At 45.8% G+C, this 8,764-nt stretch overlaps 1 pseudogene; it reads left to right on the forward strand.

Moving 5' to 3' along the window:
• Positions 1-4,246: 4,246 nt before the first annotated feature.
• LOC140934137 (G1/S-specific cyclin-D2 pseudogene) lies at positions 4,247-5,026 on the forward strand (annotated as a pseudogene).
• Positions 5,027-8,764: the final 3,738 nt, after the last annotated feature.

Here is an 8,764-nt window from a genome sequence, read left to right on the forward strand (position 1 = left end):
ATAAACAACATGCAAGGATGCTGTAATGCAATATCATATTTATGCATTGAGATACTTTTAGCGTGTGTACGTGTTAACAATCCAGTTACGTGTCACCAACACCCATTAAGTAACAATAGTTAGCTGACACAAGGGAATTAACGAGCCAATATTACCGATAAGAAAGTCACGCCTTTAATGCGCCTTGAGATAAATCTCCCATTGAAATATCTGGATGCGTGATATCGTGATGAGAGTTGGCAGATCATCATTGGATGAAAGATGACGCGAAGTGATCGCCCATCGCTGGTTCTCGGCTATATAAGAAGCTTTGCTCGAGGCTAACTCAAACCAGTTGAAGGTGCAAACCCAAGAGGGAAGAGCAAAGAGCGAAGAGAGAAGAGCAGACCAGAAGACTAAAGTCTAAGAAGAACTTCGATCATGGCAGCCCCAAAAGAGAACGTTGGTCACATCTCAACCAAGTACGTTGAAATAAGTTGTGAAGTGGCTATGCGTTGTTCGAAATGCGATTGCATGTCCGACGTGGAAAGGTTCTACTTTTTTGACCAGCTGAAGACTCACCGCCATCGACGGAATCTTCTGACAAGATGTATCTGCGAGTATCATTGTTCGTCAAACTGGCAGTTTTATCTTTGGAGCAAAATTACCGAAGCAGAAAATCCCGACAAAGCAGATTTTATAAAGATGATGTTCGCTCTGGGTAAATCGTCGGTTGATCTCTCAGCTTTCAATCTGTACGTTGGCTGCATGTCGCAGTGGGATTTCTTTAAAACATGTAGAGTTCCACAAACGCTGCCCGAGTTTGCATCTCAGTCGATGTTATCTCGCCCTTGCAAAACGTCGACCGTATCGTGGGAAAAGATCATGCTGAAACTAGATGAGGCATTTCGAGTCGAGACGCTAACGGATGAGGTGTTGCTGCGCGGAATGTTGGCCTGTCGACTACTGATTCTTATCGAGGTCACGGAAAAGACTCCGGTTTTACGAATGACCGAGAGGGGTCGACAATTGCTCTGTGAAGTTTTGCCGTGTAACCTTGTGACTAACAGTAAGGTGTGGCCTGCAAGCAGCCTATGTTTTTACCCAATCTTTCATTGGATTCAACGCCAGGGATACATATCTCAGGCCGAGCAGCAGTTCCTCCAGAAGCATGAAATGACCCTCAACCAACATGGTCATCGCCTCGTCTCGGTGACGGTGAGTTCCCCAAATTCCATCACCATTGGCCTGGAACCCGTCGATGGTCGTCATGATCACCCAACGACGGTGGTTAGCACCTTTGATCTAGAAAGGAACAGTTTCCCCGTGACAGTGGAGAGTGGTCAAGGTGCAGAGGGAATGGAAGAAGATACCCTATTCCTATCCATGACCCCAAATCTCGGGCAGATTATGTTGATGTTGAAGATGACGTATGCATATCTGGACAATAACAATAATGGGGACTTGCACCGAGAACTGCTGTTAGCATGTCTTTTGTGCGTGATGAAGAGTGGCGTGCGAAAGATGAATAGCTTGAAACTAAATGTGCTGAATGAAGACTATGAGGAGAACATGAAACAAATACAGAAGATGCAGCCCGGGACCGTACGACCACCGCTAATAGCGTGCGACTATCGTACTTCAGCGGGACAGCGAAAGAGGGAAAAAAGAGACCGAATGAAGATATCTTTTCCATCAGAAAAACAAACGATTAAAACTTTTGTTACCAATCTCCGTCGTTGCGAGGGCTTGCATTCGAAAAGGTCACAGTCACATTTCAAAGATGTGTGTGACGAGGTTGTAGACACTTTGTCTAAGTCTAAGATCAATAGCTTTGACGTTTTCATGTCTAGTGTGCCAAAGCAGATGGGACGAATGGCGCCCTTGCCCTCTCCATCGCGTGAGCCATCGATTCCAAGGAATGTCGGCACAAAGCGGAAGCGTGCCTTAGACAGTGACGACGAAGGGGACGATATCGTTGAGATAACGCCGTCACGGGAATTGGCAGGGAAGCCAAAGGCACAAAAAGCCAAACGAAGTTGTGAGATAGACAGTGATGTCGAGGATGGCGACATTGCAACTGAGTCAGTGGCCTTGTCTCAGCCAAGGGCGGAGCAAATACGCCGACCACCAGTAACGATACCCGTGGCAGCCGTTGCAGGTGCTCGAAAAGAACAAATAGTTTTAGAGAATAAGAAGGGGATGCAAGCAGAAAGCCCCAACGCGAGCGGATCTGAAGACGCAGAAGATGATGATGATGATGATAATGATGACGATGATGATGACGACTATGAAAGCGACCAAGATGGCAGTGAGAGTGATGATGACAGTGGTGGAGAAGAAGGAGAGAGGGGACGATATTCATCACCGCTCAATACACCGATGACGGATATGAGTGCAATACAGGTGGCAAACTCAAACGAGACAGGCATGGAAAGTTCCACTAGCGAGACAACTCGTCCCGTTCCACCACCCCTGACCATGCAGTTGACTGGAGACCAACCCGATGTCCCATTGGATGATGCCACGATCACGCAAACAGTGGAGCAAGTGGTTGCCAAAGAGGCTCCGATGGCCAGTTCAATGATAGAGACGGACATTCCAATGTTCTCTGTACCGCCTTTGACCCTTCAATCGACTCATTCAGAAGACAACCCAGTGGTTGATTCAGTGTCCGATTTGTTCAACGGTGAACCGTGCAACAACACAGATCTCGATGATAATGACGATGATGTCACGAATGCAGACAAGTCCCTGTACCTCGGTTCTCCTCAAGGCCCCATTGCTTCCGAGTTGATAACCAGAGGTCAATCGGTACAAGGACCAGGCACGATAACTGTGGGTCCGATGAACTACGACACAGCTATGAGGGGGAAATGCCTGGTACGGTTGCTAAGGGAAGTGGGAGAACTGACTGAAGTGGTGCCTGAAGTGGAGGTGGTTTCCACTAGTAACGGCGAGTTTGCCTTTAAAATATATACTGATTTGCACAAGCTGTATACCCTCGATACATACCCCTTCGATTGGATCCAACTAAAGAATTATGCACAGATCGGGCGGACTATTTTTATGGTGGCCGCATTACAGTCGGTGGACTCTAGTGACATGAGCAAGTTCGAGATATCGGCAGACAACAAACTGGCCTGGTTCCCGCCCACCAAGGGTCGTTTGGAAACTGAAATACATCCATTGGAGGTGTTGCAGTCGTCGTTTGTGCTTGGACATCAGTTGCGGAAAACAGTGCGACAGGATGAGAACTTTGGCGTCTGGGCGAAAGCCATTACAGAGAAAAAGCGGCCACTGGTAGAGTCGATCGTTCGACAGTTTGACCTAGCAACGAGAGACCTCGGTAAAACTATAGACTTGGATTATTTTGGACGCTTTTTTCAAAAACTGTCAAACGCGTTGCCGTGGATTGATCAATATTGACTTTGTTCAACCAAAAGCTGTATGGAGTCTTAATTTTCTTGAAAGATTTTTTTTGACAAGTTTGAATGTACCACGGACATGTTTGATAGGGTAGTAGTTGTGGTTAAAGTTTATTGATTTGAGAAATACGAAGCACAGATAAAACATCTAGGGTGTTAAATCTTTGAGAAATGTACAGCTAAGAATTGGTCAGTAACTTTGATTTACCAAAGATTACTTTTCCTTTTACGGTGTAAAGTAGTTCAGCTAGGCTGATGGACTGCAATCTGAGTCGCTGAAAGTATTATCTCGATATTATCGTTTTTGACAAGAGTTCTTTTAACAAGTTGTAATGTACCATGAAAATATTTACTAGGGTAGCATTTATTGTTAACGTTTGCTGATTTTAGTACCACGAGATATAAACATAAAATAAAATAACTAAGTTATTACATCTCTGAGAGTTTTTAAAACTTCGCGCAATAGCAAATTCGACCGGCTGCAAAAGGAAAGAGAAAAGACCTTGCTTCTGCACTTACCGAGACTTTGGTTTGTAAAAACGTTTATGGCAACTTTAATGCCTCATTGTGACACGCGCTCCCGCAAGGGGAAGTTCATTCTGTTCGCAGAACATTGTCAGCTTGGCGGGTTATATTGACGAATGCTCTATAATCATATACTCGCAGGCAATGGAGCCAACTTTACCCTTCGTGGGTAAGGGAGTCAAGGCAAAGACGAACATTTCGCGTGTTGCATGGGACATTATTTCAATTGGCAAATTCAAAATTTAATTGTTTTTGTATGGCATTTACAAGTGAACAGTGTAGTATTTGGGTCTTTTCTATTTTCTGGCAGATACATGGAGCTTCTGTGCTTTGGGAAACGAGAGGTTCCTCATGCGTATCCGGACCCGGTGGTGCTTGGAGACGATCGCGTTGTTCGAAATTTACTTACCCGCGAGGATAAATATATCCCCAGTTGTCGATACTTTGACATTGTACAGAACGAGATTGAACCACATATGAGACTCATGGTTACGACATGGATGCAGGACGTTTGCGAAGAGCAAATGTACGAGGAAGATGTATTTGTCTTGGCAGTGAATTATTTAGACCGATTTTTATCGATTGTACCAACGAGAAAATGCAAACTGCAATTACTTGGTGTCGCGTGCTTGTTAGTCGCTAGCAAATTTAGAGATACCTCGCCGCTCGGAGTGCACAAACTATGTACGTACACGGATGACTCGATAACGAGCGAAGAGTTATTAGTTTGGGAAATGAAGCTACTTGAACAACTTCAGTGGGACGTGTCAGCAGTAACACCTTACGATTATCTCGAGCAGTTTTTTGCCCGATTCTCATTTCCCAACGCCGGTGCGATCAGAAAGCATGCAGCAACTTTAATCGCCTCGTGCTATACAGATGAGACGTTTTTTATGTATCCGCCGTCTTTGCTGGCTATAGCTTCAGTTAGCATGGCATTTACTAGACTTGGAACAAAAGAGCAAAAAGGCGGAGAAACAGTATCGATGCTTTTGACATTTTTTCAACGACTAACCAATAAAGGAGTCGATTACTTACAGAATTACGAAAAACTCGTAGACGAGATTGTCAAACTGAATAATCACTACAATTAAAGATTTTATTAGTTCACAATATGTTTCTTCATTGAATAGTTAAAAAAGAGTCACATTTGTTGGGTTTTAGTCCCCTTCTTTACGAGATCATCTTTCGGGTTCATCATCATGATCCAACCAGTGACGGGAAAAATCGTTTGTCTTATTAAACCAGGCTGAAAGGCGCTCGTAGGCGGCGATATTTTCACTGCCGCCCCAAATCTGTTGCATCAAGCTCAGTGTATTTTGATACATCGTTTCCGTACACACCACGGCCGTTTCACGTGTCAACTTGTCCAATACTTTTTCGAGCCACTTCCAAATGTTCATCTGAGAATCTTCTTCCTTGATGACAAACAGCCGGTCCACCGAGCCATCGTTCACAATTTCTTTCAGTTTCTGAGGCACAAAGTCATAGCCGTAACGAGAGTCTACAGGTCGACGAGTTTCCATGATGAATGAAACTGGAACACTTTAGTTGGATTTCAACGAGGGCTAATGTTTTTTATAGTCTAACAATTTGATCCTACTATAATTTTATCTTGAGAACAAAAATCCCAACAGTCAAATATCATTTTACCCATTCTATACAGTGTCCTATGTTTTGGCCGCTCTTCTCGCTGTTTTCTGACTTTGAACTGTCTCGTTCTTGGTGCCCCGATGCACCTTTCTGGCAGGTTCAATGTGATAATAATCCATAGGCTGGTACGGAGTCGGTCCAGTCGTCAAACACGCAATCGCAAAAGCCGCACTCTGCAAAATGTAGCGTGAAGATTTTCCTCGCCATTCTCGTCTGACCTCATCCGAAAAGAACTCCAAATTTGGCGCGCCTTCGGTTCGGTCCATTAGGATTGATTTCTGTTCGTGTCGTTTTTGGTTTCTCTCTCACTTCTTATCTTGCCGGTCGGCTCGACTCGTCTGGCCTTTTTGGCAAGACAGGCGGTTCCTTATACCGTTTGGCGAAGAGCGCGACGCAAATGTCGTCAATCGTCAATGGAAAACGCCCCGATACGTAGATATTTCGTGGTCTTGGGGGTGTTTCTCTGGGCTGGGCATTTCGATACGTAGATGTAAAGTCATTTCCTGTGCGTAGTCCTTGCGTCATCACAGTTTAAGCATAAAAGCGCAACAAACGGGTCGTGGAACGGCCATCAGTTTACCGCTGCAAACGCGAAGAGCAAAAAGAAAGCATGGCACCCGTGACTCGTTCTCAGACGATCGTCTTGCGAACGTGTAAACTTTACCTACCCGGAGGCACTGACGAAGATTACATGAAAATTTACGGTAAAATCATGACGGAAAAGAAAAAATCTTTATTCCGAGCTCTACGGCGCACGAGAAAGTGCTTGCATTGTGGAAGATGGTTTTCGCGCGAGAGACATCCCAGGCCGTCCATGACCGGACATGACGACGACACGAGGTTTCCCCAAGTCTTCGAGGCTTTTACGAGCGTTAAGACCGGACAGCACGCCAAGACCTTCCTGAAGCAATTAAACGAGGCAAAGAAAGCTTTTTACGAAAAGGAAAAGGTCCACCGAGCTTGTAAGGCGTTTGAAGCAATGGCAGAAAGGCAATGTTTATTTTGCTACAAGTGGTGCAGGTCGTCTCCATTCGAGTATCAGAAATTACTACCGCAAACCAATGTGATGTTTTTCCAGAGAAAGTTGTAAAAACATATAATAAAATTATTGCAAAGTGTTGCATCTGTAGCATTATTCGATGGCTGTGATTGTATCAATATGGACTGGGATCTAATCTCTGTTTGTGTGGGGGAGGCTGCGAGGGTGGCGATGGAGGTGAGGGAAATGGGGACTGATGCTCTGGGCAAAGAAGATTAGTTCGTAGGCATTATCACTCGTGTCAAACCCCTGCTTGACACAAAAGAGGTCAATCCCCGAAACGCGAAAGCAGCGCATTGCGCATTGTACAGCCAAACAGAAAACCATGGGCGAGATGAACAACAAGTGTATAATTTAATCAAAACAATTTAAAATAATTTTACAAGACACTTTTCGTTTGATTATTCCAACGTGAATGTCACTTTTTGCCGCGTTTGCTTTTACCTCCTCGACTATCTTCGGCCTTTCGTTTGACCGATGATCCTGTAGTAATTATTCGGTCTGGTTCGACCTTGGACTTTACCCAGGCGTGATACGTTCTCGATTGATGGACACCAAACGGTGCCAGACGATACAAGCGGCGAGATGCTTCCCTAAATAATAGATTGGGTTCCTCTTCGACGCCGTCGGTGCGCTGATTAAGTTGCTTCAAAAAGTCCTCAAACTCGGGTTGAACGTTTGGTGGCCCATATTGCGAGTTCCTGGAAGACGTTGGCAAGAGATAGGCACCTGGAACAGTTAGCACGTCTGCAGGGTCACAAGGAAGGCTCGTCATGTAATCCGTCTCAGGATCTTCTGGCAATCCCTCTGCCAGCACTAGTAGCGCACTCATGGCTACAAGGTCCAACGGTGCCCTCGGGTCGGAAGCACAACAAAACGCCAGCTTGGCATGCAACCGGACACACTTCTCCACTTCCCTGTCCATTTTATAGTGGTTTCTTATCATCCAATCGAGGGGTGCAGTCATTGCGAGAGTAAGTGGCCGGAAGGTCTCGGTAACTGCCTTGACATTCCACAAGGCATATCCAGGCTGAAAGGTTCTCAAGCGATCCCTCCGTATCCTGATCTCGGGATATTTGCAGTCCCAGCCAATCAACTGAGTGATGGCCGCGGCCAAGCGCAGCACGGCATCCTTTGTCATGGGAAAATTGTTCGACACAGCCCTCACCTCTTCGTACATAAAAGCCATGCTAGCAGAAAACCACCGCCGCGAATCTTGGTCCGCATCAGACTCCAGCAACTCACCAAACTTCACGGGGCATTCGACAGTTAAAGATGCCCGCTCTTCGTCTGACAGATGCCGAACGAGATTCAAACAGGCAATGCTCAAGTAGGCGGCAGAATGGTCCACCGGTTGTCTGGTAATGATCCATGCCAGCTGTCGAAAGTCATGTTTTGTGGTGGACGTTTTCGGGTCCACCAGATCCACAGCCGTTCGAAGAACGCCCTTGGAGAAACGCCTGGCACCCTCTATCAATAGCCACACCATCTCTGTGCCGGGATTGTCTACAGAGTCCATGTACTCCTCGAAAAGATAAAAAAACTGCCTCCACCCAAATGGTAACACTTTTGGGTTGCGGTGCATGATTTGAACAGCGAACCACAACTGGGACATGTCGTAGCGACTGCGCTCGCTGACTCGAGTCATTCTCCATCATCTCCTTCAGCTCCCTAACCGAGGCTCGTAGCCGATTGGAACGAACTGCGTGACATGCGCTCTTTTATATAACAAGGAACACGTCATCCTTATTCAAAACGTCATTGTGACACAAGAAGCCACGCACTAGCCGTGGCTCGACCTCACCCAAGGGCGTATGACGTCAAAGGACCAACATGACACGGCATTGCTCTGTCGACATCACGATTTGTGGCAATCCATGAACACGTCACGGTCCCCTTGACGCACGTTTCGAATACGTTGCATGATCTTTTAATTTCCTATTACGTCATTACTCATTGCGTCACAACTCCGTCTATAAAATGTCGGGGCAATTCGCTTTGCAGTTAGTTGTTTACTTGGATCTCAAGCAAGTAACATCAAAAAAAAAAAACGGGAGCAAGGAGAAGCTGAAAAATGGCGCCGAAGACGAGCAAAGAGAGAGAAGAGGAAAGAAGGTCGATGCTAAAGGTGGTGACTAAT

The sequence above is a fragment of the Porites lutea genome, chromosome 4, assembly GCF_958299795.1.
Source record: "Porites lutea chromosome 4, jaPorLute2.1, whole genome shotgun sequence".
NCBI lineage: Eukaryota > Metazoa > Cnidaria > Anthozoa > Scleractinia > Poritidae > Porites > Porites lutea.